At 42.6% G+C, this 24,699-nt stretch overlaps 1 pseudogene; it reads left to right on the top strand.

The window, feature by feature from the left end:
• The window catches only part of LOC132086135 (sorting nexin-2-like), a 194,219-nt pseudogene that overhangs the window by 110,645 nt on the left and 58,875 nt on the right, over positions 1-24,699 (top strand).

The following is a 24,699-nucleotide window of genomic DNA, read 5'->3' as shown; positions in this document are numbered from 1 at the left end:
CTAGCCTTCACCTGGCTAGAGGCAGGGCCTCTCTAAGCCTGGTTATCCTTCTTTCTCTGGGTGTACGTCTTGGAGGTTCCTTCAAGGGGATTGGACATGTCATCAACATCATACCTGGCAGTTCAGCTACAGGCTACTGGAGCCGCTTTCCTTTTCATGGAACTTCCTCTCTGAGTGTTGCTGTCCTTCAATTCAAGCACCTGTTGTGCCAGAGCAGCACTAGATTTTCCATCCCACCTCCTCATGTTTTCTCCACAACCATGCAGGAAGAACCACAGCTCAGCTCATGGGGTGTACCTTCTCTCCCTATCTGGGGGATGTTTGCATTTGGTCTAGAACTTCTGATTTGTACTGCTGAGATTTGGAGAAAGCCCTCTTTCATCTCTTCTCTAATCTCTTCTCTGAGTTTCTTGTGATTCTCTTCTATCTTATAATTTCTGCAGAGGTGTTTCCACTGCTGTGATTCTGGCATGTGTTGGGCCATGCACAGCATCTGCATATGCTCAGAGCTTCTTCGTCATATCAAGCACGGTCTCTTCCCTGTCATCCCACTTCATTATTGCTAAAGCAGAAGCATATTCTTGCGGCCAAAGTTGTAAAAGTTTTCGCTACGTCATGGATGTACATGGTACTAAGTCCGGATTTACAGTGTTTAGGTAATCTGAGAAAACAATCTCTGCCACTGCCATTTCTTTCAAGCATTGAGTCCTTTGTTCTATGGTTTTTTACTGGGTTTGCTGCATATAGAGGTCATCTGAACATAGATATCTTTGTGCCACACTTCCCAGGACCCATGCCTAAAGACTGTGAGGGTTAGCCCCCCTCATAATTCTTTGGTCGATAATTGGGTCATATGACAGGGATCCCAAATGCCTCGCTTCAGTGCTGCCCAGAATTGTAGCCTTGCCTGCAGCATCTTAAACACAGATTAACTAACTAATTATAGATTCATCAGGTCATTGAGTGCAATCTTTTCTTAGGTCATGAAGGTCCTTCAGGGAAAAGGACTCAATTGTGACTTGTGATTTTATGTCAGTAATTAATTGGCTTTGAGGGTCCTTCCCCTGGTACATCATCTACTGGCTGATCAGTTTTGGTTGCATGTTTTTCACCTCTCGTGGTAGGAGCAACAATCATTGTTTGAAGCTCACTGTCTGGTTTAGCTACAGCCTGAGTAGCTGGGGTGTTGGCTGTAGCCTGAGTGACTGGGGTAGCTGCTGATTTATCCCCCTGCCCCCCTTCCTCTATCTGTTGCCCTACAGTATTTAGTAGCTTGTGCTAAGCATATGCCAGGGCTCAGCTTATTGCAATGAATTTTTTCTCTTTAGAGTCATTGTGGCAGTTCTCTTCCAGATATTTCCTCACCTGATTTTGGCTCTGAATTTGTTTACATAAAAATTCCCAGGCTGGGGGATCAGAGAATTATTTCAGGGTTTGACCCATTCTCTCTCATTCTCTACACCACTCAGGATTTTCCACACCTGGGTCTGCTTCTGGGTCAGGGGTCTCATCAGCTCGTCTAGAAATCTCAGCCCTCATTCTAGAGAAGCTGCATACTGTGTAGATGAAGCTTACTAGATGAAATACCAGGAAGGTGGTATCTTTGGCATGGAGGGGAAATTGAATATTCTCAAAAACTGATGTAACAGATTCAAAGGAGAAAAAGGAAAGGCTGAAAAGCCTCATTCCCTTCTCTTCCTCTAACAAGCTGGGTGCAATTACTAATAAACTTCTAAAGCATGTTATTGGAACTGGGATGTAGGGTAGGACGAAGAAACCATAAACCATACATATCTTGAACAGACTCCAGTACCTTTGTAAACTCCCTATGAATCATTATCACCGAGCCCAGCACAATAGCTATTTTAATCTGTGCCCCTCTACTGTAAAAACTACATGTTTGGGACAATATTGGAGCTATTTCTGGATAAGAAAATAATCCTAGGGACCAGAAAGGTATTAAAACTTCAGAAAATCCTAGGGACCAGAAACACATGAAGGTCTCTACCCTGAGAGACATTACGAATTCAAGCAACATGACTACTGACTGCTTTATTCCAATAAAGTACAACTAAAATGCAATCAGTACAGGTTTTTTCCACTTTATCAAGCCCTACGTTGGGCGCCAAAAAACATATTTGTCTTGGTTTAGGGAAAATTTGGGAGAAAACCTCTAAAGGGTCCCTTTAGAAGGCAGATTCAAATGGCCCCTCCACCAACTGGTTCAGGAAAATATTTCCTTGGAGAAAAGTGGAAAAAACCTGTTTATTTAACAGGCAAAGCATTCACCTGCACCAAAAAAAATTAACAATATTTAACAATAAAACCTCTTGCCGCTCCAAAAGAGATGATAAACTCAGAAAGTCCACTTCGTGGGTTGTAGCTCAGCTAACTCGGTTATCAGTCCCTCTGGTGCTGTAAATGCTGTGGCCTAAGCCAGGCCCAGTGGGCCACAGGTGTGAGCTCTCAGTGTTTTTCTGGGTCTTTAGTCCAGAGCAGGTTTGAACAGTTCCAAGAAAAACAAAAATCACAGTCTAGGGAACTTTTTCCGCTTCAGCTAGCTAAAAACTAACTAAAAAGCAAAGGAGAACTCTGTCCTGCTGTTTGTCCATCCACAGACAACACAGTCTAGGAGAAGGAATGTGTAGGAGTGAGGGAGTGAGTGCAGTTTCTGAAAACTAACTGAGCGCTTTTTCTCCTCCCCCCCCCCCCCCCCCCCCCCCCCCCCCCGCTTTCGCTCTCAGAACTAGTCTTAAAGGTGCAAAACTTATTTCTGGGCTAAACAGATGAATGGGGATACAAGCATCATAAAGTCACCCCAGGACAGCCACTCTGGATGATTTCTTAAGGTGAAAAGCTGGTCAACATAGGGAACTTCATACCACTTACTCTCCTTTCTACAAAACAACATTAATTACAATATGGTATACTGTAATGTTCCATCCTTATGCCACTTCTCTTTATTTTCCAATGTATAAAGTGGTCACCACTAAGTACAATATTTTTTAGTTTTTCTCGTGTAAGGGGATCACCCTCAATTTGTCTCTGATGTTTCAAGATACATTCCTGTGGTGATACCTGTGATGCCTCTTTTGAGGTTTTGTTTCATATTATAACCAATTACCATTTAGGAGCTCCTAGAAGGCACTCTAACCCTTCCCTGTTCCCACCTTAGGTACCTTTAAACTGAACCCTGCATAGCTTTTGCTGCACCTTACAGGCAGGTTAACAGTTAACACCTTTAAAGTAAAGAATGCCTTTATCTTACCAGGGGTCTTGCTCTGATTTCCTTCTTACCGGGGATCAAAGGTTCTCCCTGAGAATCCCTTGGTGACAGCTCAGATGCCTTGAAATTCAGGAGTACGTTTCACCTGGGTGTCCAAAACTGTTACCAAAAATTCTATAAAATAAAAAACTCCTTAACACCAATGTAGCATTAAGAAGCAGGCATTCTTTATTCTGCTGGATGCATGGGGTGATAGCTCTTCCCACTGCCAATTGTTTGAAATATCAGAATAAAAGTCTCCAACACCGAAGTTGTGTTAGTGATGCCTTTTTCTGGTCCTAAATTCATGAGTCAGACACAGTTAGGTGATAAAATGTGGTTACCTTTCTAAAGAACCCTTTCTGGTGCACAACATGCTGAGATGCACACTTAAAATGCACTGAAGGTACGGCCCATGATATAAAGTGGGCACAATTTTCTGAGTTTATCAAATTAGCATAACTGGCAAGAATCCCCAATTAGAGACACAGGTGATGAGGTAATTCCTCCCTTGGTTCAACCCTCTTCTGTTCATCCCCTTTAGATACTAACAAAACTTTGTTTATGGGAAAGTGTCTCGAGAAGCTGGTTTAACCTTGGTTCTCGGAGGAAGCAAGATTGAGATTGGCGCCTTTAAGAACGTGTTTTGTATTTCTGTCTAACAGAGTTGGTGAAATGCTAGGTATCAATCTCTGTAGTTATACAATAATTGGCTACAGAGCTACAAATATATATGAAGAATATATAAAGAATATATCAAAGCAAAAAGGCAAAAATCAGTTTGGCATCAAAAGAGAGCATCATCTATTCAGGCCTGAGGTTCACGAAGGACATTCTAACCCCATGTGGACATAAGATTCTACAAGTGTGTTGCTTATATACAATCACTACATACGTATTACAATTTACCCATTACCATAAATCCCATCCCAAGTTCCCAGAGATTCAGTCCTTTGTTTTGTCTGTCATGGCATTCTTGAGCCAGATTTCTTGTTATCTTCCAAAGGTTCTTGCTGATAGCAGCTTTTGCATGCCTTGTTTCTCTGCTTAAAGTTTCACAGAAACAGTAAAAATTTAATTAACCCTTTTGATATCATGGGAAAAGTGGGCAGAAAAGCAATTTGCCTTTTTTTAAAATTCACTGATGGTTATGGCTTAGAATAGTGAACTTAAGTATTACAAGCCTGACAGGTGTCTTCACGCATACCTGTAGTTGTCTCCACTGAAAATGCTAGTTAACACTCTTGCAGTAAGTGCTATTCCCTAGTAGCAAAGTTCAAAAGAAAAAACTATTTGCCATGTCAGATAGTACTTGTTAATGACTGACAGTGAAGGTACAATTGACACCGAAGCCAGTTCTAAGAATCAGGGCTTTATTGTTCTTCAGTACAACCTTTTATACCCTTCATCTTACATGCATTACACCTGTGTGTCCTCTGTACCCTTTTGTGATTGGTCAGTACACCTGGGCACTCCATGTCTCATTACCTTCAATACTGGTCACCTGTCCTACACAGTTGTAACCCATTAGATATGAGGCTCAGCCATAGCCCCACTCCCAATTTCCACAAACTGTGCCTACAATTCCCCCTTTCTTTTCTTTTAAATAAATGCTGTGTCTACCATCCTTCTATGGGGCCCTTGTAGAAGGGATGCTACAAGCATGGTACAAGTATCTTTTGTGTAGGCTCCACTAATTCTGGACTGCATTGGTGTACTGACCTTAATTCCTTCCCCAAACCAACATACATATCAAAGTTTTTTACTTATGGGATATTAACAAGCACCATCAAAGTCTTTATACTTATGACTATGGAATCAGTTTTCATACCTATGCCTATGGACTATTAACAAAGATTAATAGCTGCAATTCACTATCACAACACATATGTTTCACCAGCAAATGTACACATTGTATTGAATAATAGATCTACTCTGTCTCTCACTCCCACTGCTGCTATAGTAAATTCTCTTGTTCCTTTTTCAGTTTTTGTTGCTTTTGTCTGCTGTAATTTCAGTTCTTCTGTCTGCTGAAGCAATGTCTCTGCTTGCTGCTTCTCTCCCTCTTGTCTTGTTCTTTTCAACGCTTCCCCTTGTTTAGTTTTGTACTTGTTTTCATAACATCCATCCATAGCTGTGAGGGCAAGACTGTTCCCACTCTTTGGTAATTGGCACAGCTGCAATTTATCAGGGGCAAGACTGCCTTCAGCACTATCGCTATCTGTCCCCCTACAACTCCCCCATTCTTCTTTAATTATAAAATTGCAACATCCCTAGAAAGACATGTTTAGGTAAATTGACATTATGACATATTTCACATCTTTCACTTGTGGCTAATAGGTAGAAAGACATGTTGAAGTACAACACATAGGTTTTACTAGCAAATAAACACATTGTACTGAGTATTCAGCTCTCAATATTTCGGCTTCCATGCTGCCAGTTCCAAAATTAATCTGTTGATCTCCTCTGATTTGGCTTCAAGCACTTGATCTTGTTCAAACTGAGTCTGGCCTTGTCCTTCTAATGTCATCTTTTAGTTTTCTGTCTATGCTGGTATATTTCCCTTGCAGAGCTACTGTTTTACTTTCTAGATTTCAAATAGTAGATTTTTTTTTTTTTTAGTTTTTCTAACTCTTTTATCCTGTCATCTTTAGTCCTAAAAGCCTCCAACAGGCATTCAAAGTCCCTTTCTTCTCCCTCATAGTTGGTAATGTTCTCCCGCACCCTATCAAAATCCCTATACCTATACCTACAGAATATTGACAAGGTCAATAGCTGTACAACTTTATAAAACAACACACAAGAATAAGCTAAAGGCCATATATCAGGATAGTAACAAATACAACAGCTATACAATTCTGTCAATAGCTATACAACTTTAATTGCATCAATAACTATACAGCTTCATAAAGTAACATGCAAGAATAAGATAGAGTCTATATGTTCCCATCATCCACATGTTTCTGCTGTCTCCCTTGCATTACTATTTCTACCCGTCCTAATGCATCAAGCTCTCCTGGGGATAAGCTCTTGGACGATAACAAGGAGGGATCACCTTTAATACATCAAAAAGTGGTGCCAACAGCACATTCAATAATTCCAACAGTGGCCTGATCCAATTAATTGCACTTAGCAATTTTTGCAAGTAGGTCAATGTTTGTATAAAATGCAGAATAGTCACCATCTGCAGTTCAACAGTTTGGTCTAAGATTTCCATTCCCAAAGACTTCCAGGGAGTGTGTTGCTGTACCATGGAGTCAAACAATCACATCCCTTCAAATCTAAAGGTACTGAGATTATATAAGGGCAGATTGTAGCTACCTGCCCATCAGGATTAACAAGACTCACAGGTACTGGACCTTGGCAACTGTCAGTTGTTGCCCCAACTCCTGCCACTGCTGCAGATATTACTGTGGGCCAAGTAAAAGGTCATTGTGTCTTTGAAATAATAGTGACATCAGCTCCAGTGTCAGATCTACCAGCAACAGTCACTTGCAGGGGTCGGGGAGGGGGGAAAACCTCATATGTGTAAACAACACTTCCTATTAGATCTAGAGTCAGTAACCATTTAGGTCCAAAGACCTTGGGGGTGCCGGTAGATCTGAAACCTCCAGCTTCTCTTTCAAGAGATTCGGCACTAGGTACTTGCATTGCAAAATGTATCTGCTAGAGGAACTTCATATTGAGACATCACAGCTTTCTTAGTATCCTTCATACTTTTCCCCGTTTTCCTACTGCCTCCAATGACCTATTTCTGTCCATTTTTAAGAGACCAACTAATCTAACTGCATCTCTTGCCAACATCAGATTTTTACAAATGCATTATAGTGACTCTGAAATTCTTGAGTCCTCTCACCTTTAACTGAGATCTAGGGTTTATTCAAGATGCTTTGGATCAGTGCATGAGTGCAAACTACCTTTTGTAGTTAAACATTTTTGAAAAATAATGTAGTGAAAAAGAAAATAGGAATATCCTGTGGCTCATTTCCTTCCTTATATTATTCACCTGCTAAATTATGTATCTATATAGACATAGACATATGTAAAGCAATTGAACAATACGAGCACTCACACCATGGCACTAATCTGCCCAAGATAGTCCACATCAATAACCAGTAATGTACTTACCCTGTATCCCAAAGGTACAAAAGCATCCATCGATATTTCATGTACCTTGGTCTTGCCTATGGTGACTTAGGCAGGTGTGATCACATCCACTCCGGCACTACCCCTGGTTCTGGCACTGAGTGTGCCGCATAAGCCTGGAAAGGGTATCTGGACCTATTCCCAGCCCCCGGCGGCCCTCTGGGTGGCAATGCTCGTACTTTGCTATCAAACTTAGAATAGCACTGTTTGGCATAGTGTCCCGGTCAGCTGCAGTGTACACACAGTCCGACAGGGCGTTGCCTGCTGTTCCCTGGCACCGAAAAACCACCGGGCTGATTGGAGCAATTTCTCTTGAAATGCCCTCTTTGACCACATTGAAAACAACTTCTGGAGATTTGCACAGCTGCAGTAACCTGTTTTGTAACCTGCTCCATTTGATGTTGTGTTGTCCCAACTTTGCTGCAAGCCTCAATCATATCTACTAGCATAGGATTCTGCAGTGGCAATAAGGCTTGCTTACACTCTGTATTAGCATTATCTTTAGCCAGTTGTAAAAGCAAAGCCTCTTGGGCTGCTACATTATCAATTTGTTTCTCAATCACCTCCCTAAGGCAATCTATAAACGTGATATATGGCTCACTAGGCTTCTGTTTAATAGTCGCCCATGACTGACAAGGAGCCCCCATATCCGGCACATGCTGCATAGCAAAAAATGCAAGATCTTTTCCTTCCTCTAGCACTAAGGGGTGCAGCCTGGCTTGTAGCTGTGGGGCGTTATTTGGAGGGTCTCCCATGAGCTGGGGCGGACCCTTTCCAAAGCAAGGGTCATCCTGAGAGCGTTTTACATTACTTAAGACGACCTCATTCACTAACCATCTCCAACGTGCCTCAAAAATCAACATCTGAGTTGAGGACAAGCAAATCGGAGCTATCTGCCAACAACTGAAGGGGGTTAACTCAGTAGTAAAGATCCCTTGCACCATAGACTGAGCGAAATGAGAAGTAAAACCATGCTGCATCATCGTGTATCTTAAGTCTTTGATCACACTCCAGTGAAAATGTTCCCACTCATCTGGGCTGTCACTATTATTTCAGATCATGGGACATGCTAGAATCTGATTTGCCAAGTCTAGTTCCCCCATCTCCTTTGCTTGTTCATAGAATTTTTGCTAAAATCTTTTTGGATCTGCCCTTCTTACCAGAACTGTCACTGGTTCTGGTACAAGTATTTCTTGAAGCAGAGGGGTGGTTGGCAGACATCTTACTTCCTTTAACTCTGTTGACTCAAATGAATCGATCAAAACATGCTCTGGTTGTGAACAGGATGCACCATCTGCTTTTGCCTGTGGGGTGTGTGCCTGCCCATCTGCAGCCTCCACGCAGCCTCTGCTACAGTGTCCTGATGGCTGCAGAGGATAGACAGGAGTCATTCAATGTTGCTGATACAGCCCTACCAATTCTCCCCAGGGCTCAGCAGCCCCAGCTCTGTCTGCGGCAGCAGCGCTCGGAAGCAGCTTCTGGTTATCTCCATACTTCCCATGTAGTGGCAGAGGTGGTTGTTTGCCAAGGGGAGCTGCAGCAGCTGGCAGCCCTTTCTCAGCAACCTGCGCAGGCTCCTGGCCGCCACCCCAAACCTCTGTGGGCCTCCACGTTCATGTGGGCGGTGGGGTCGCAGTGGTTCTACCATGGCCAGGCTAGACCAGTGCTGCTTCCCAAGATCTTGGAATTTCATCATCAGTGTCTGGGAGAAGAGGGAAATTCTCAGGCAATACAATCAGGATAGGACTGTTCACAGAAGGAGCAGTCATGGAGGGAGGGGGAGACAAAGGGGACATGGCTGCAGCAGGGGGGTCAGCTGCCGAAGCGGCAACTGAGAGCGGAGCTGGGGGACCGATGGCGGGGACTACCATTTCTCTCTTGACCTGTATTTGTAACAAGGTATCCCAAACTACACATCACATTGTAAGCAACCCTGCAGCTGTCTCGTCCCCCAGTGTAGCTGTGTCCCACAGTGCATGCCCTGCTTCTTCCCATGTTTCAAAAAAGAAGGCAGTCTGTGCATTCATAGTCATTCTGTTTCATCCAAACCAAACGAACAAAATGGTAGCGCCCATTCCTTACACTTTTTACCTTTCCTATGTAGAATTCACAGCAGGATGTCCAAGATGGACTTTTCCTCTGCTGATATCTGAGCCCCCATTCCTAAGATCCCAGCTGCTCACCTGGGGGTGGTGTGCTTGTTTGAAAGTCACCCGCTCAGTTCCTCAGGCTCTTGCCTGGTTCAGTTCTGCTGGGCCCCATCATCTTACCGCTCTTGGGTCCACAGTCGTCTACCCAAATTACCTTGGAATCATATCAGAGTCAGCAGATTATGGTGTGTAACAGTTTGACGCTGGCACAATGCCAGTGCCCCCATGAAAAATACATTCTCCCTGGTGTCTGCTGTAAGATGTAACCAGGAATAGAGCAAAGCAGGCTTCAACTTAGGAATAAAGAAGAGAAAACTTTATTAACCTACAACTATACGTAAAAAGAAACACACAGAAAGAATGAAAACCTGTCACGGCGCAGGGAAATTTGGGACGGTCAATATGAGAATCAGCCAGCTTCGTTTATTAATTAGAGCACCAGACATTTATTTACAAGTAATAAGCTCAAGCATATTCTGTAAGCTAAGTAGTCTATTGGTTATATTACAATATCAGCTCTTCCTCATTCTTTAGAACGTACATTTCTTTTTCTCATGTCTCTCTCACTACTTGTTATCGTACCACAGCTATGCTCAAGGACACTGTTTTGGCAGCTGCAGGGACTCAATTGAGCCACGGCCTTGTACTTTTCTAATTCCTGGTTAGCTATTATTCCAACAAAAACCTTCCAAAAACATTCCTCCTCCCCCCACCAAATTTCCAATACATCCATCCCTCAGATCACCAACTCTCTCAGTCCATAACCATCCTTTAGATAATCAATTCTCAGTTCATCAACAAGTGAGGAGTCCCTCTTGTGCCATAGGCTTTCCCTGGAAACACAGTTGAGACCTCTTGTGTTTCCATGTCACACATGGCACTGCCCGAAGATCATTTGCCATCGTGACATCTTCCTTCCATGCCCAGTGTTCTCACCACTGCGCATGGACCAGAGCTGCTTCTAGGGTTTTCCTTTTAAGGGTGCTTTGTCCAGGTCCAAAAAAGCACACAGTCTCTCACTTTTTGGGACACCTGCCCCCACCCAAATTTCACGCCCTGGGGTCAAGGGGTCTCAAGAACAGAGATCTTCTTCTTCCCTGAAGACAGAGGGTACCACCACCACCCTCCTCACCCGTTGTCTCTGTTCACGCACTCCTCCACATAACATCACTGCACTCCCTTGGCTCCAAGCCATTGCCTCCCCCCTAAATGCAGTCTTTGTGTCACAGGAAAAAAAAAAAAGGTTCTGTCCATGGCTATACAAGAAAAGTCATGCCAAAGGCCACTCCATCACCTCCACCCACCCAAGATTCTTCTCCACTTCTCTCGTGGCCCATTTCCTCTTATCTCATCTCTATCTCTCTTCTCATTCAACTCCAGGAGGATCAGCATTTGTAAGGTTTCCATCATCCAAGAAAAGGGTTAAAAATCTCAGGCTCTGCCTGTCCAGTACTCCCACAGCTGCCCTGCCGGGGCACCTTCTCACCGCACACCCCCCCTCCTTCTCCTCCTCATGTTATCAAATTTCAAGGTGGCACAGGCACAGACACCGTCTCTCTCTATCTCTCTCCTGGGGGGGGGGGGGGCAGTGGCTGCCCAATGTCTCTTGGTGCTCCTCCACCCTTCCATCTTCAGGATCCTGGCTCACCTCACTCGGCTTCATGGCTTTCCCTCCCCCGCCCAGCCTGCAGCAGCTGGGCAGGGGAGGTCTGTACCTTTCACTGACCGGAACCAAGAGAAGGTTTTCCTGGGAGTTCTCTGCTTTTAACCCTCTATGTTCTCAGAGGCGTATCCATGTCCTCAGTGGCCACACCAGGTGCCAGTATTCAAATCTGAGCACCTATTGGTTTGACCACAGCATCCAAAAAATCTCACTTCCTCTCAACCCCTGACATGGTGGAGGTACGATTGACTCCAAAGATGGTTCTAAGAATCAGGGCTTTATTGTTCTTCAGTACAACCTTTTATACCCTTCATCTTACATGCATTACACCTCTGTGCTCTCTGTACCCTTTTGTGATTGGTCAGTACACCTGGGCGCTCCATGTCTCATTACCTTCAATATTGGTCACCTCTCCTACACAGTTGTAACCCATTAGATATAAGGCTCAGCCACAGCCCCACTCCCAATTTCCACAAACTGTGCCTACAGTTGACTATCAGAACAAGCAAGTGAAGGTTGAGCAATCTAATGTATGAAAAAGTTTTGCTGCAACTCTTAGCTTCTTTAGGAAGAAAAATAAGGGTCTGGTGACCATATCTAATGGAGGATAGAGACAATACATTCTGTTTACAATATCGATGTACTCAAACTTTCAGTTAAGTCCCAGTCTATATAACTTTCTGGGACAGTTTCCAAGCAATTTGTGCCTGTAATGGATCAGTTTTGGTACTTTACAGCTGAGGCTTGAGCAAACTTAAAGCTCTGCAAAAAATACAAATGCTGCTAATGATGTTTTGTTATTGCATCTTAATTGGCAATATTGAATACTTTCTCATGCTCTCATGGTATTTTCAAGTATTAAGTTTCTGTAAAGCATTCTTCTAAATGACAGACACTTTCTGTTAATATATAATATTAAAAACAGTTTGGACAAACTTGCAGCAGTTTTTAGTGAATTAGAAATGTAGAAATTTCCATCTTCAACTTATTTGTACAATCAATGGTTTTTAGAGCCAAGCAGAAATGCAAAAAAATGCTAAAAGAAAGACTTGCACTAATTTAACTTCTGGGTGGATGAGTCCTTTAAAACTAATATAGGTAGAAGGCTGTCTAGCCAACAAATAAATAGTTCATTTAAATTGGTAGTTGTTAGAACAGGAAGCCTTCACTGAGGTGTTGAAAATACCGGGTATATTATTTTAATACTGTGCAACATAGATTTATGGCACATTATGACACCTTCAATTTAATATAAACAAACTAGGTTAGAAACCACTGCCAACAACTTGTCTCTAGAGATGACTACAACTGTTCAAACCCCATTAGATAATAAAAAAAGTTACATGCTGCCTGCATTGTACCCATTCTTTATGTAAAGGATACTTTCCAATGCCATCAGGCACATAAAGTCCATTTTGTTACCTAATATTTGAACTTTTTTAAATCATAGGTATCTACAAAGAACAGTAAAACACCCTACCTTGTTGCAAGAACCAGATTTAAGGCTATTCTTGGAAAGTTCTGAGGTATTTAGTCTTTTAAATTCTTTATTTGTTTCAAGATGTGGTAATCTACCAAGTAATGCACTCTTTGTATTGAGACCTTATCTCCTAAATTAATATGAAATCAAATTGGATTGTACTGTTCATGGGACAGAGTGACAAAAGGCTACTTAGGTAATTGTGTACAAAGCCTACTCCCACTGCCTTTGATAAATCTTAGGTTAGTAGTGACCAAAAGCTATCCGCTGTTCAATGACTTCTGCCAAGTGAGTTGGTCTTTCCGGTTCTGTGTGCAGCTCATCATACACAGAATAAAAGTCCATAATCAGTGCTACTGAGAGTTAATTAAAATAATGAATTAGACTGGCTTGGAAGCAGTTCTTGCCTCTAGGAGTCAAGCTTGATGTTTATTGGCATAACGTGAACAAGCATGCCGTGCTGCTGGCCACACTAGACATTTTGAGGACTTCAGTCACCAGTACTATCAATCTGGCCCCTTTCACAAAATGAAATATTTTGTGGTTGTCTATTATGTCTCCAAAAACACGTCTATAAATGTACACAGTTGATTTGCTGTAATAGTGGGTTATATTTTGGCCATTGTCAGTATCTTAGCTATGCTAATAAGTCACAGAGGCCTCATTACTGACAGAAGCATAATTGATAGATAACTTAAAAGTGTCAGTGCTGCTGACACAAAGTATCCGATATGAAGGGTAAATGGACTGATATATTCAGACTAATGTTAACAAAGAATAATATCAATTTCAAGTTTGTTAACTTATTAATGAGGATTTTTGCAGTACCTCAAAATGCACAGTTATCTCAATATTCATGAGGTAGGTTTTGAAACCTGGCCTATATTTAAAAGCAAAAAGACATCAACTTTCTATGAACTGTACACAGTGTGAATCGTGCATTATAATGAAGTGGTTTACAGAATTTATGTATGAAATTATAAATCTAAGCTTTTCTGTTTCTGTAGTGGCAGTTTTTTCTTGGTAGTATATAGTTGACTAGCTATGACCTTCGGCTAGTTCATAACTTCTGAAAAGTAGGTTGTTTGTTCCATTTAAATATAAAGGTGCAGAAGTAAAGTAAATAGTCTGTATTGTTAAGTTTTCCTCTGAGAATGTAAAATTAGTAAAACTGAGAAATTGTATTTCACTAAATTATAACACATAGGAGTAAAGAAAATAGTTTATCCTTTTATCCCCCTTGCACCCAGTTAAACCTTCAGCCTTTTAACCAATCTGTTTGCCCTTATTTGTCATTAATTTCCAGCTACCTAGAGTGGTTAACACCCAGGCTCTGAGTGGAGCAGGAATATTGAGGATGGTAAACAAGGATGCTGATGCTGTCAACAAAATGACAATTAAGATGAATGAATCAGTTGCAGTAAGGCTTAATTTTTTAAAATTTAAATAATGAATGAATCAAATTAATGAAGCTCAACAATTGTATTTTAAAGCTGTGCACATAGAAAATAGAATAGTAATCTGCTTTATGGGCTTGGATTCTTAGCTGTATCAATTGACCATCCTAGCAATAAATGAATCATTTGCTTCTTTAAAACAAGGAATGCTGTTGGTAATCTAAATTATAATGCTAGACTTTTCCCTCTTTTGTGAGTGGTTTGAAGAAAAACAGGAGCAATTTGAGAATCTGGATCAGCAACTTGGGAAACTTCATGCCAGTGTTGAAGCATTAGTCTGCCACAAAAAAGGTAGCTTGACTTTTACATGACTGCATGAGCCTAAGTGCTTAGAGCTTTAGAAAATGTTTATGAAACAGGAACTTAGTATGTCAAAAGTCTTAACTAGAAAATACTTTTGCAGTAAATTTCAATGCAAAAGTCTTCTAACATTACCTTTTTGTTTAAACTGCTCTAGCATTTCTGGTATATCTGTATATCTGTTTTTAATCTTAATTTTATAAAAAATATATATCATACCTTCCACTGAACTTGAAAGTTACTGTATTGATTAGCATGGCTTTTTTTTTCTTGCAGAGATTTAATAGCTTAACTAATAAGTGATATGCTACAGTAGCCATCGATAAATGTATCTAGATCACATGGTGTCACCTGAAACCAAGGGGACAGACAGGTTTTTTCAGGGATCTTTGGCAAAATGATGACAGCACTAAGTCGTAGTTACAGCTGAAGATTTATTTTACTTAACAGGATTTTATGATTAGTATAGAATATAATTTATAAATCAGAATAATACAAGATTTCTATAAGCAGAATCAATGTAGTACAATTTTATAAAGTAGCATAGTGTTACCAAAAAATTAGTAAAAATAAAAATGCCTTAACACCAATGAAGCATTAAGAAGCATGCATTCTTTATTTGGCTGGATGCATGAAGGGATAGATCCTCCTAAAGTCATGCATGCTGAGTACAGGAAAGTTCCTGTTTAGATATGATATTTTACATACATATTCATTGATTTTCCCAAAATAAACATACATATGATAGCTATTTCCCTGAAATCATTAACATATATTCCCTCCCCTTTACGCATGCATTCTTCTGTCTTTGAGGTCACTTTGGTGGTCCCTGGTGGTCAGTAACTCCAAAGTCATACTTGACTACCCAGTGAACTGGTAAAAGCTGGCACAAGTGGTCTGCTTGCTTTCCAGTTCTTCTTACACAATGGACATTGTGCAGTTCCACAGACCAGTGGGTTTTGAAGAATAAGCATTGCGTTATCTTACCAGGTGTAGACAATTTTTCATCTGGCAACAGTAGTACAGAATTTTATAGCACCACTTAGCTTATGGTTTCTAATCACCTGGACCCTCTGCAGGTCAGGTCACATCTTAGTATTTGGTTTACTGTATCAACATAGCAATCATAATCTAGATTTGAAAAACATATAAAAGAACACTTGTCACTCAGTCCTCGGAGGAAGCAGGTGACAGTGGAGGCACCCCTGGCCACTGGGAGGTCACAGGTCTCACTGATGAGCAGCAGTTCTGGTCCAAGTTCCCACTTAGAACTTGTAATTGCTCTGTTATGCTTCCCTATTCTGTGACGGAGTCACCAACAACACCTGGTTATCTGGGTGCCCAGGACTTTCAAGGCCAGTAAGGAGGGGAGTAGCTATCCTGGCACCCTGGAATCTTGAGGCCAGTAGGGTAGGAAAGAAGAAATGTGATTCATCTGCTTGGTTCACAGGACCTTCAGGGCCTGATAATGAGGAGAAAGGGGGCTAATATATAACCAGGTTGGTCACAGAGAATGTCTGTTTGCCTTATAAAATGACATTAGTTATGCTAACCATATTACCAGGGGTTGGGAGCAGGGGGCACCAGTCACACCCCACCCCCAACACCATCACAAACAGGGAAGGACACCAGTGGTGGTGGCACCATCACCTCTTGCCCATGACCTGCAATTTAGTAATTGAGTCATAAAGAGGACTCCACGGCAGTAATGGGCCACTTGTTGTCTGAAGGCTGTTCATTCGAGGAGGGAGGAGACTATAAAACATTAATTTTTAGAAACAAATATGCATAAAGATTTAAAGCAAGATATAATACAAAATAACATAATTCCAACAGCCATAGTAAGAGCTAATGTTAACAGAACATGACAGGCCCATGGTCTGAAGTAAAGTAACCAAGACCACAGCCAAAACTAGGCAGTTCATAGACCTTCTGACAAGAGTTGCTCGAGTTATTTGGTGAAAGGTATGAACTTGTCTTGATGCCTTAAGTTTTAGCTCTCATATTTTTCAGATTCTGTACTGCATTAGTATACAACTCTGAACTTCATATAGAGTGTTAGCAAGTTCTCTTCACAGTTTAGTTAGACAAAACAATCCTTTTCCAGCCTGTGAAACAAGGTCACCATTGCAGCCTCAGGCCCCAAAAGTATAAACAAAAGTGAATTGGGGGGAGCAAACTAGGAGAATGTGACTTCATTACCTGAAGCTGTAATTGGACAATTAACCCCAATATGCAAATGGAACAAACTTATAAAAGTGTGAAAATTCATGACCCATCATCCATCTTGGGTGTAGCCTCAGCCAGGCTCTTGTACTGCCCAAGGTATTTCTTTTGAAGGCCTTTTTAATAAATACCTACTTTATCCTTTAACTATGTCTAGCTTTTGCTCTAGGTAGCCTCTCAAGGCATCGGTCTTTGAATTATGTTTATATGATATTTGATTTGTTTAGATTCATTAGTATAAAAACAAATGGTGTTTGGCAGTTCGCATACACCTCCTTGTGATGCTAGAAGATAGTCTATGGCTTAATGGTTTTGAATAGCTAATTGTGATATAGGTGTAAATAGGTGTTTTTATCAGAGGTTTAATCACAAAATGCTTATGGCATACAGGCTAATGGTTGTGTGAAAAGAGAATAGTTAAATTTTTGGTTTGAAATGCACAGGAAGCAAGATGTGCTATGATTCAAGTACTTCCTTCCCATTGTGGTGGAAGACTTTTATATGTGTTTCTGCTACAGAGCCAGAACTATCCACATGCTAGAATGGTAGGCCACCAATTTGATTTCATAAGAATATTGAGGGAAATATTCCTCATACCATTGATAAATCTCCTTTTCATTGTCAAGATGATGAGATTTGAGTAGGCAAGTGTGGTTTGTTCAAATAGTATGAAAAAGAACTTGCATATGTAGAGCCTGTCATGTTATGCCAGTTACAGGTGGTCCAATTGTTGTTTTTACTTAGTCACAAAGGCTTGTTTTTCCCACACTGTATTTATGTGTTTGGGCATTGTAATGCACCATGGGGTTTTATCATAAAAATGTGCCTTAAAAGTTTGGACTTCATAAGTTGGAGGATTGGGAAGTAAGTATACCAGTTTAGATTGATACCAAGATGTTTCAGGAACAGATTCAGCTAACCATGCGGAATTAGCATGTAAAGACTGAGAATGGTGTAAACAATACCAAAAGTTTGATTCATTACCCATTTGAGAGATAATGTTCATGAACTGAATGACATGATTATTGTTCCAGTCAAGAACAGCATCACCCTGAGAAAAGGAACAGGCTGACAGCAGGGGTTTTAAAAGTTTTGTTGTTTGGAGACCAGAAAAATGAGCTCATTCCACTGGGCAGCTGGCGGGTGTCTGTCAGTTATTTAAGCATCAGACAGCCTCAGGTAGGGCTTTGCTTTGTTTTTCTGTATATAAGTTGAGCTCTAGAGTTCATTTTATTTGATCATTCCATCTCTCAACCACGCCATTACTTTGGAGTCTGTTGGGCAGGTAGAATAGTCAGGCAGCTCCATTATGTTCACATCACTCTTGTACAATTTTAAATGAGAGCCATTGTCAGACTGCACAGCAGAAGGCATAGGAGTGTCAGAAAACTATCCGTTAAGTCCTGCCACAGGAGTTAGACCATCAACTTTCCTGCATGGAAAAACATTCCCTGAGCCCAATATTATTTCAACTTCAGTAAGGATATAACATCACTTGTCAGGTATTTGAGGGAAAGGTTTGGCATAATCAATTTGCCAAGTGGACATGGGGACTTATTTCCCATCCCCTAACTATTTGATGCTGAAAAAGGTAACAAGCATTTTTTCTTTATCAGTTGTTTCAAAAACCTGTTTAGTTTTGTGTCGCAGACATCTTTTCATTAAAATCCTTTCATTGGGATTTTTCCTGCTGAAGCTGAGAAGTTTCAGCAACAAAGTTTGGGCAGTGGTTGTCTGCTGCTGTGGAGTGCAGCGGGTGGATCCGTGGTTGGTCTCCTGTGGATGTTTGGATTTGCTGACCACTCATGGCAGAGCTGGGTCTCGCTCTCTGCCAGGAGACAGACCTTTGTTATTCATTCCTTTTCTATTCTTACCTTAGCTAGCCTTCTGAGAACTTTTCCTTCTATTTCCTTTTAGTATAGTCATAATGTAATATGTATCATAAAATAATAAATCAAGCCTTCTGAACATGAGGTCAACATTCTCGGCTCTCTCTCACCCTGAAGACCCTTGTGACCACTGTCACAGTTTTGCCCTGTATCCAGCTTTTGCCTCACAGAATATCCATACACGTTATATTTAAGTTTTTTAGCAGCATTCACTACTGGGGCGGGAGGGGGCACAAGGATGACTATGGGTGAAAAAAGGAAATTCCAATCATACCTTAACTATTGAGTAAGGAACCACTACTCCATTTAATCGATTCACTAATATTTTCTGATGTGTCAGAGGGATGACTTCAGGACATGATTCTGCTTTAATCATGAATGATTGTGCTCCAGTATCTCTGAGGAAAATAGTTTTTAATTTATCACTTACTATGACCTCTTCCAAGTCAAATCTCTGGTCTAGTTTCCCCAACACTACTTTCTGATAGGAGACAAATAGAGATATTTTTGCGGTTTTAAGGAGTTTCTCTGTATGGGAGGAGCACTAGGCAAAGGTGTGGATAGCTTTTCCTCCTTTTCTCTTTCTTTTTTTAGAAATTGTAGTTTTTGAGAGAAGTGTTCATAAGCTTAATATTTTAATCATCCATGTAGCAGTTTTGTCAATATTGCTTTCAGTCAGATGTTTTTTTATTGTAAATTAAATAAATCAAAGTTTGATTTCTAGTACATGAAAGACCATAAATGTACCCTCTGACACAGATGCATTATATTTAAGTACAGGGTCACCTTTTAACTCTGCACTTTTAAAAGTACATGAAAATGTGTGGCCTATGTCAGTGAAGACTCCGAGGCAATCTGCACGGACAGATGTGCTCTGGAGCTCAAGATCGTGCTGAGGGAGGAAGATGAGCTTTCCTAACCAGCAAGACCTTGATACCAGAGCAGAGAGGGGTGCCCCAGACCCTCATAGATAAGCAACTCACAGAGAGCAAGAGTGACCAGGAGTGTGGAAGTTCATGCAGGCAGAGCAGGAAGTGGGCTGAGGCATTGCCACCTCAGTTAGCTCAGTTAGTGGTCATCACCCTTGCAAAGAGAGCTCAGCTATGGTGTACACTCAGGCAAAAGTTGTTTCCTTTGTGCATACCAGAAAGGATGTGGCAACTCAGACAGAATGCCCATGAAAGCATGCAGGGGTCCATGTCTCAGGTTGCAGGGAGTGCCAGAGCCTGGTGCTGCTCTTAGAGGGTGCAATCAGGTCAACAATATACTTAGCCTAGTGGTCTAACTGAGAGTTGAAGTAAAAAGACTAAGAAGTATTAGGGACTCTGAAGAAGAGATTGACTGGGGAAGCCTCACTCTACCAAGCCTCAGACAAACAGACTTGCCATCCACTTCACAAGAATCAATGGATCCCCTACCCTCTTACCGCTAGCCAGATGGAGGGGACCTTCGAGGAGAATAGAAATGGGTTTCTACTCCAGGTGGCAGACAAATCTCTCCCAACCTACCTCACTTCCCCAGGTGCCCTTACAAAATAAATTTGAGGACCAGGGAAATGAGGAAGTAGATGAAGGTCCATCCAGCTTGGAGACGTCACTTAGGGCAGGGCAGAGAAGCCTCCAGCATCATGACCTCCACAGTTAAGAAAAAAAGTAAGGTAGTAGTCATCGGTGACTCCTTTTTAAAAGGAATTGAGAGCCTGATATGCCAACTGGACCCAACCTATAGGGAGATGTGCTGCCCCCCTTAGGGTCTCGGTAAGAGATATCACCTAGAAGCTTCCCAGTCTGGTACAGCCCACTGACTATTACTCACTACTGGTTTTCCAGCAGGGTACTGACCAAGTTGCAATAAGAAGGCTGTGGACAATAAAGAGGGACCTCAGGGCCTTGGGACAACCGGTCAAGGGATCTGGAGCACAAGTTGTGTTCTCTTCTGTCCCGCAATTGGCAGGGAACGGTGGGGCAAGAAATGGGAAAATCATGCAGATGAACATGTGGCTTCGAGACTGATGTTACCAGCAGAATTTTAGGGGTTTTGATCATGGGGCAGTTTAAATGACGCTGAGCTTGCTGGCAACAAATGATGTCCACATGTCTCAAATGGATAAAAGGATCCTGACTCAGGAGTTAGCAGGGATTGTTGGGAGAGCTTTAAACTAGATTTGAAGGGGAACAGGGACATAGCCAGGCTCGACAGGGATAAGATGTGGGAGGGGGAGAACTATAGTGCTCACCCAAGTAGCGAAAGAACGCTTAAGAGGGGATACCTCCAGCAAGTGCAAGCAGCCAAAGATGCAATCACAAGACAGGAGTATGGGGAATTCCTTGCACCCTACTGAGATATTGACACAAAATCCCACTTCTGTAAAGTGCCTGTATGTGACAGTGGTCACAGGGGTCTTCAGGTGAGGGGAGAGATGAGAATGTTGACTCCATGTTCAGAAGGCTTGATTTATTATTTTATGATATATATATTACATTATAAATAACTAAAAAGAAATGGAAGGAAAAGTTTTCTCTCAGAAGGCTAGCTAAGAATAGAATAGAATGAATAACAAAGGTCTGTGGCTCGGACAGAGAGTCTAAGCTATCTGGTCTGTGGTTGGCCATTAATTGTAAACATTCAAGATGGCCCAATCACAGACACACCTGATGCATTCCACAGCAGCAGATAACCATTGTTTACATTTTGTTTCTGAGGCCTCAGCTTCTCAGAAGGGAAAAAAATCCTAAGAAAGGACTTTCAAAAAAGATGTCTGCAACATCTGTACACCTATGCACACAGTATGGGGAACAAACAGTAGGAACTAGAGATCTGTGTGCAGTCACAGGGCTTTGATCTCATTGCAATTAGAGACGTGGTGGGATAGCTCACATGACTGGACTGCTGTCATGAAGGGTATATTGGGTTTGCATTGCCTGGTTTTGGTAGCAGGGGGGGCTACAGGAGTGGCTTCTATGAGAAGCTGCTAAAAGCTTCTTCCATGTTGTCACAGTTTGATGCTGGCGCAATGCCAGTGCCCCCATGAAAATACATTCTCCCTGGTGTCTGCTGTAAGATGTAACCAGGAATAGAGCAAACCAGGCTCCAACTTAGGAATAAAGAAGAGAAAACTTTATTAACCCACAACTATACGTAAAAAGAAACACACAAAAAGAATGAAAACCTTCCAAAAACATTCCTCCTCCCCCCACCAAATTTCCAATATATCCATCCCTCAGATCACCAACTCTCTCAGTCCATAACCATCCTTTAGATAATCAATTCTCAGTTCATCAACAAGTGAGGAGTCCCTCTTGTGCCATAGGCTTCCCCTGGAAACACAGTTGAGACCGCTTGTGTTTCCATGTCACATGTGATACCGCCCGGAGATCATTTGCCATCATGTCATCTTCCTTCCATGCCCAGTGCTCTCACCACTGCGTATGGACCAGAGCTGCTTCTAGGGTTTTCCTTTTAAGGGTGTGTCCTGGTTTAGGGCAAATTTGGTTGAGAGTTTCCAAAGGAGGGCCCCTCCAGAAAGCAAACCCACAGGGCCCCTCCCCCCAACCAGTTCGGAAAGAATTTCTCAGAGAGAAGTGGAGAGAACCTGTTTATTTACCAGGAACAGCACCCCCCAGCACACAAAATGAACAATACTGGATGACACCACTCTGAAAAAAGATGACAAATTCAGAAAGTCTCTCTTGGGGGTGGTCGCTCTGTTATCAGTCCTTCCGACGCTGGGGCAGCTGCTGCAGCCACAAGGTGCAAACTCTCGGTCTTTCCAGGTCCCAGTCCGGAGCAGGTTCGAGATGGTCGGAGAAAGGAGAGGACAAACAGTCCAGGAAGAAATATGGACTGTTTAGCTAAACTAGCTAAAGAGCAGAAGCAAAAAGCAAGCAGAAGCGAAGTGAAGCAGAAGCAAGTGCAAGAGCAAAGCGAAAAGCAAAAGCAAAAAAAAAAAGCAAAAGCAGCCCTCTGTGTCCCGCCAGGCTGATAAGAAAAACCCAAACAAAACTTCCACTTTTCAGAGCCAGTCTTAAAAGGCACAGAACATAATATCCAACATAAACAGAGCACATGAAAGGGGATACAAGCATCATAACGTCACCCTAGGACAGGGTGCTTTGTCCAGGTCCAAAAAAGAGCACTTTCGGGACACCTGTCCCCCCCCCCAAATTTCACCCCCTGGGGCTGAGGGGTCTCAAAAACAGAGATCTTTTCCTCCACTGAAGATTGAGCGCACCAAATACCCTCCTCACCCATTGTCTCTGTTCACGCACTCCTCCACATAACATCACTGCACTCCCTTGGCTCCAAGCCATTGCCTCCCCCTAAATGCAGTCTCTGTGTCACAGGGAAAAAAATGGTTCTGTCCATGGCTATACAAGAAAAGTCATGCCAAAGGCCACTCCATCACCTCCTCCCACCTAATATTCTTCTTCACTTCTCTCATGGCCCATGTCCTCTTATCTCATCTCTATCTCTCTTCTCATTCAGCTCCAGTAGGATCAGCATTTGTAAAGTTTCCATCATCCAAGAAAAGGGTTAAAAATCTCAGGCTCTGCCTGTCCAGTACTCCCACAGCTACCCTGCCGGGGCACCTTCTTGCCGCCCCCCCGCCCCTTATCCTTCTCAGCTGGCCTGCTGTCAAATTTCAAGGTGGCACAAGCACTGGCACAGTCTCTCCCTCTCTCTCTCTCTCCTGGGGAGGGGTGGTTGCCCAATGACTCTCCAATGTTCCTCCACCCTTCCATCCTGGAAGGGCCTCTTCACCTCCCCTCTCTGTCCAAGGCCCTACCTCACCCTGCCGCATGGCTTTCCCTCCCCCGCCCAGCCAGCAGCAGCTGGGCAGGGGAGGTCTGAACCTTTCACTGACCGGAATCAAGAGAAAGTTTTCCTGGGAGTTCTCTGCTTTTAACCCTCTGTGTTCTCAGAGGCGTATCCATGTCCTCAGTGGCCACGCCAGGTGCCAATATTCAAATCTGAGCACCTATTGGTTTGACCACAGCATCCCAAAAAACCCATTTCCTCTCAAACCGTGACACATGTCCAGCAGAGTCAATTCCTGGTGGCTCCAAAGATGGACGTGCAGCTGGTGAAGGCTGGGCCAATTAGAAATGGTGGTAACCCCTCTGTGATAATACATTTAAAAAGAAAGGAAAAAAAGTTATTGCGCAGTTGTAATTGCAGCCAGAGAAGAGAGGGGTGAGAACATGTGCAAAGAACAGCTATGCAGACACCAAGGTCAGTGAAGAAGGAGGGGACAGAAGTGCTCCAGGCACCGGAGCTGAGATTCCTCTGCAGGCTGTGGTGATGACCAGGGCAAAGCAGGCTGTCCCCCTGCGGCCCATGGAGGTCCACAGGGAAGCAGATGTCCACCCGCAGCCCATGGAGGAGCCCCAAGCCAGAGTGGGTGGATGCTTGGGAGGAGGTTGTGATCCTGTGGAAGACTTGTAGAGAGACTGGCCCCACTCCCATGCTGGAGCAGCCTGTCCTTGAAGGACTGCACCCCATGGAAGTGATTTGCAGAAGGAAAAAAGCTCCATCACTTTGTAAAAGTTGTAAAGCCGGTATGTTTATTACAGTGCTGGACGCATGTGGGGATTGTTCCCCGTAAAGGACATGCGCACCCCTGAGAACTCTTGATCCTTTTTTATCTCCCTTACTGGTACATATGCATAGAATTTCACAATAGGTTTATACATATTCATTTTACTGGTTTCCTGTTAAACTTGCAGCTAGTTTTTTTATCAGAAAGTACAGAAAGAACTCCTGGGTCATCTTGCCCTGTCTCCTGCAGCCTCAGCCTTGGTTTTCATCTGTTTCAAAGTTCAAGGGGTCCTTATCTCTCTCGCATTTTTCCTTCAGCTGAGGCAGTTTTTTTAAACAGCACATTTCACCTAAATCTGAAATGGATTTCCACCCTGGTAAATTACCACTGTTTCATAAGAGTGACCCACGCTGGAGCAGTTTGAGGGGGACTGCTGCCCATGGGATGGACTCATATCAGAGAAGTTCATGGAGAACTGTCTCCCGTGGGAGGGACCCCACGGCGGAGCAGGAGAACGACTCCTTTCCCTGAGCAGCGGGAGAAGCTATGGGTGATGGACTGACCATAACCCCCATTCCCTGTCT

This window comes from Ammospiza nelsoni, chromosome W (genome assembly GCF_027579445.1).
Source record: "Ammospiza nelsoni isolate bAmmNel1 chromosome W, bAmmNel1.pri, whole genome shotgun sequence".
NCBI lineage: Eukaryota > Metazoa > Chordata > Aves > Passeriformes > Passerellidae > Ammospiza > Ammospiza nelsoni.
Note: the sequence above shows the minus strand (reverse complement) of the source record. Positions and strands in the feature narration are given on the sequence as shown.